This window comes from Scylla paramamosain, unplaced genomic scaffold (genome assembly GCF_035594125.1).
Source record: "Scylla paramamosain isolate STU-SP2022 unplaced genomic scaffold, ASM3559412v1 Contig11, whole genome shotgun sequence".
Classification (NCBI taxonomy): Eukaryota; Metazoa; Arthropoda; class Malacostraca; order Decapoda; family Portunidae; genus Scylla; species Scylla paramamosain.
This window is the reverse complement of record NW_026973676.1, coordinates 400001-405000: the sequence shown is the minus strand read 5'-3', so window position 1 is coordinate 405000 and position 5000 is coordinate 400001. Positions and strand designations below refer to the sequence as shown.

Here is a 5000-nt window from a genome sequence, read left to right as displayed (position 1 = left end):
GTATTAGAATAAAGTAATTTTCTTTTCATATTTGCTAAGCATCTCGAAAATTTATAATACTGATCCATAAGTAGTAAACTGGCATTGTGAACATAAGTCCTACATAATACAGTGGCAGGTCATCAGTTTGGTAAGAGTTTGCCTTCGAAGTAAGAAGTACTGCTCCTTCCTTGCTTGCTCCGCGCTGATAAACAGTGTGCCAGTGTTTGTGTTTAAAAGGATATTATAATCAAGTTTAAAAAGCCTTATTGCTCTGTGTGCTGACTGCTGGAGCAGCTGAAGAATGGCGTCACACAGCAGTGAAGTGTGGAAATATTTCATGAGTAAGTCAAGTGACCTAGCACAGTGTCTGTTGTGCAAGAAAGATTATTCACGAGTGGGACGTGGAACTACATCTTTGGAAAACAACTTGAAATCTGTGCACATAAGATTTTCTTGGATTGAAAATGAAGATCTTTACATAATTGCAACATATATTGACCTAAGATACAAGAGTAAATTCTTTTCTTCATCTCACGTCACTGATCAAGTAGAATCATCACTTGCCAGAGTATGTGAGGAGCTTCGTCAGACGACTATTCTAGAAGAGGAAGATGAAGAACATAAGAACATAAGAACATAAGAAATAAGGGAAGCTGCAAGAAGCGACCAGGCTTACACGTGGCAGTCCCTGTATGAAACACACCTACCTATTTCCATCTGTTATCCCCATCCATAAACTTGTCTAATCTTCTCTTAAAGCTCTCTAGTGTCCTGGCACTAACTACATGATTACTGAGTCCGTTCCACTCATCTACCACTCTATTTGAGAACCAATTTTTTCCTATCTCCTTCCTAAACCTAAATTTTTCATGCTTGAACCCGTTATTTCTTGTTCTACCCTGGTTGCTGATCCTAAGAATTTTGCTTACATCTCCCTTGTTATAACCCTTATACCACTTAAAGACTTCTATCAGGTCCCCTCTTAACCTACGTCTCTCTAGAGAATGTAAATTTAACCGCTTCAACCTCGCTTCGTAAGGAATACTCCTCATCCCCTGTATCCTTTTAGTCATTCTCCTCTGTACTGATTCTAATAGACCTATATCTTTCCTGTAATGTGGGGACCAGAACTGCACCGCATAGTCTAGATGAGGTCTGACCAGCGCCAAGTATAATTTTAATATTACTTCCGGCCTTCTACTTTTAACACTCCTAAAAATGAATCCTAGTACCCTATTTGCCTTGTTTCTGGCTTCTATGCATTGTTTCCCTAGACGGAGTTCAGAGCTAACTATAACTCCTAAATCTTTCTCGTACCTTGTACCTACCAGAGTTTGGGTGTTTAATGTGTACCTATTGTGTGGGTTTCCTCTACCTACGCTAAGCACTTTGCATTTATTGATATTAAATTGCATTTGCCATCTATCCGTCCATTCATTCATTCTATCTAAGTCTGTCTGCAAGGCGATGGCATCCGCTTCTGACCTAATTAATCTACCTATCTTTGTGTCATCCGCAAATTTACTAACATCGCTACTAATTCCACTATCCAAGTCATTGATATATATTAGAAATAATAATGGCCCTAATACTGATCCCTGTGGCACCCCACTAATGACATGACCCCACTCGGATTTCGAGCCGTTTATTAGCACTCTGTCGCCTGTTACCAAGCCATGACCCTATCCAACCTAACACCTTCCCATCTATCCCGTGCGCCCTAACCTTTCTCAGGAGCCTTTGATGGGGCACCTTGTCAAATACTTTACTAAAGTCCAGATATAAGATATCATAACTATAACCAAGAAGGAAACGAAGAAGAGATGATATGAGTGAAACACCTTCCACCTGTAGAACATTAGATGGAGCAATGACCTCTATTTTTGCCTCCAGCAGTGATGATGAAGCAGAAAACTCATCTGTCGTTTCTTTACTCATAAAAGATATTGAGAAATATCACAGGGAGAAAAGAATAAGTGGAACAAGTCAAGATAGTTTGCAATGGTGGAAGACAATGGAGACAGTCTACCCTGATTTGGCAAAGGTAGCTTGCCAGTATCTCTCCTGTCCACCAAGCAGCGTCCCTAGTGAGCAGCTGTTTAGTAGTGCTGCCTTGATATATGACGCTAAACGCAATCGGCTTTTGCAAGAAAAGGTAGATAAGCTACTGTTTTTGAAAAGAAACCTGCCCATCTTGAACTTTAAAAATTAAGTAATATATATGCGTTTATATTCTCAGTTCAACCAGTTGGTTATAGATTTATAGTTAACCACTTTCCAAAGGATGGAGGTTGGGGAAAGTGGTCGGTGCGATGCACGACGAGTTGAGTCCACGTCCCGCATCCTGGTAACGCACAAAATGTGTGGCTGAAACTCCTTATAAAACTTTATTATAACAAAAAGTACTTCCACTTTACTTCCACTGGTAAACTCTGGAACTCCCTTCCTGCGTCTGTATTTCCGTCTTCCTATGAATTAAATACTTTCAAAGAGAGAAGCATCAACTACTGAGACACCATTCCAACTCATTTGGCAGTATTTGGGTTCTAACACCTAGTTTTATTTGTTACTTCTCCTGCTGTCTGCATGGTCTGACACTGAAGCAGGCTTTTTTTTGTCCTCTTGGTCTGAGCGTTTGACGTAAAAACATCCGCATCCGCATTTGCATCCGCATTTAGCAGAGACTGATATCCGCATTCACATCTGCATCCGCAAAATGGCATTCGCATATACATCCGCACCCGCGGATGTCTGAAATTCGACATCCGATACATCTCTAGTACACAATCCTCTCTGAGTACAGATAAACGCTCCTTGAATCTCTCCCTAGAACAGTACGTATAACTGCTTTCATCAACCGTACAGCACACTGAAGCCCATAATTAATGCTACCAGAGAGAGAGAGAAAGAGAGAGAGAGAGAGAGAGAGAAAGAGAGAGAGAGAGAGAGAGAGAGAGAGAGAGAGAGAGAGAAAGAGATGGGCAGCCGTAGGCCTTACTAAGATTACTCAGAATATCACCAAGGAAACAGTGATAAATGTCCGCTCCAGTGAACTTCTTTATTCACTTCCATTCAGCGCCAGACAAGCGGATTATACATCCTGCGACCTTTTAAGTGTGTGTGTGTGTGTGTGTGGAGCCGTGTATGAAATCAAGTGGTTTTATAACTTGGGAAACAATACACATTAAATGCGACAACCTGAATTCAATATAATGAATCTCACGCACGCTGATTCCTGCGGCTTGTTCTTTGTACATTTTTCTCTCTCTTTTTTGTATCTCTAATGTGAGTCTATTTGCTTCCTTTTTTTTTTTTTTTACATATTTTCCTCGTTATATTAGATTAGGCTATGCTGTTTGATTTTTTTTCTTGCTTTGCTTATTATTTCCACATTTTTTTTAAATTGTACCACATCAGACTACTCTACCCTGAAAAGAGCATCAAACATTGCTCTAAGCCAGATCTAGCGGCAAAATCGTAACACTGGTAAAATTAAAACTGACCAAATTTATTAAAACAAGTTCCTATTTACAATGAGAATTTTATGCCGACTTCTGCAGACGGTTTGATAAATGTACGTTGCGACGATCTAGCAATGACAAAATTCATGATAATGGTATGGCACCCCTGGGCACTGTGTGTGACACCCCAGGACGCCGCGGCACGCACTCTGAGAAACACTGGCATTTGCTATGATAAGCGCGCGTCAGTGATGGGTCGCTCGCTCTCTCTCTCTCTCTCTCTCTCTCTCTCTCTCTCTCTCTCTCTCTCTCTCTCTCTCTCTCTGCAATGTTATGAACACTTTCAGGCGCATACAGGATGCCAGTACAAACTACACAAGGCCACTCCACCCTGCCACTCAGAAAACATTTGGCATATTATCCTCGCTCCTCTTCCTTGCAATGGATATAACACAACAGTATTTGTTTGAATCATTCCCTTTCTTCTGTGTTGTGTGTCTAAAACGATTACATGTTCAGTGAGCCAATAGTCTGGACACACGGAAAATGTATCTTTTAATCATTCTCTTTCATTCATTCTTGTTCGATAATGTCTGCCTGTATTATGATCACTCCTCGTGTCCACTCAATATTATCAAGTCAATTGGTTCTTCTTTTGACACTCATAGTCAAGATATGAAGAAAAAAAAAAAAAGTAATAATATTGATGTGTCCAGATTTTGGGTAATCCTGTATAAAACACACACACACACACACACACAAACAGTGTACACTCACCACTCAGACGGCGTCGCTGATAGCCGGGCAAGAGTGGTTCGTACTTGCCAAGGAAGTCATCATCACTACACCGTACTACCGCCACGCCTACGCCTCCCTGCCACCGCCAGTAATTTCAGCATTTCATCGCTCTGCACCATTACCACCATGTCTCACCATCGCGCCGTGCACCATTACACCTCCCGCCACCATGCTGCGCACCATGGTTGAGAAAATAAGTAATAAAACGTCAGAAATTCACATACCATTGACACGACACTCAAAACAAACATACCGCCGCACACACTGGCCTGCGCGCGCAGGATGACTCTGCTGTGACGTCATGGCGCGGATTTCAAAATATTATTCTCCTCATGCACGATTATGAACTGAAGTCTCATTTCTTGGTGTGTAGAGGTTAAGTAAACATTTCGTAGGCAATTAAGAGGCGCTGGAATGTAACGATGATCCGTAAAACACGTTTTACTTTTCGTGGCAACCTTGGAGAGGTGACAGGCATGCCAGCCAAAGTGATGAACCCATCCAGGCAGCACCCTTGGCTTCCTTGGTGGCACCGTGGACGCCTGCCAGAAATGTGTCCCTAAATTTACAGTTCGAAGAGAAACAGTAGAAGTTTAGCTATGACAACCACTACTGCCAGGCTCACCTCTCTTGGTTTGCAGTCACTTGGTACTGGGGCGAATGGTACCCATACTCCTCCTTGCCCCTCCTCCTCCTCTTCCTCCTACACACCCGAGTCTAGGAGCAAGGCTTGGAGGGGCGCTAAGGATACCGTGGTGT

The 5000-nt window shown here is 42.1% G+C and overlaps 1 protein-coding gene across 2 annotated transcripts in view; it reads right to left on the bottom strand.

Annotated features, from left to right (window-relative positions):
- Positions 1–5000, bottom strand: part of LOC135097073 (uncharacterized) — a 122598-nt gene that overhangs the window by 117535 nt on the left and 63 nt on the right. For both annotated transcript variants that reach the window (XM_063998838.1, XM_063998839.1), the window contains exons 1-2: positions 4867–5000; positions 4221–4783 (exon numbers count right to left, since the gene is read on the bottom strand). The exon at positions 4867–5000 is cut by the window's right edge and continues 63 nt beyond it. The gene's annotated coding sequence lies outside the window, so the exon portion shown is untranslated. The remainder of the gene's footprint in view (positions 1–4220; positions 4784–4866) is intronic.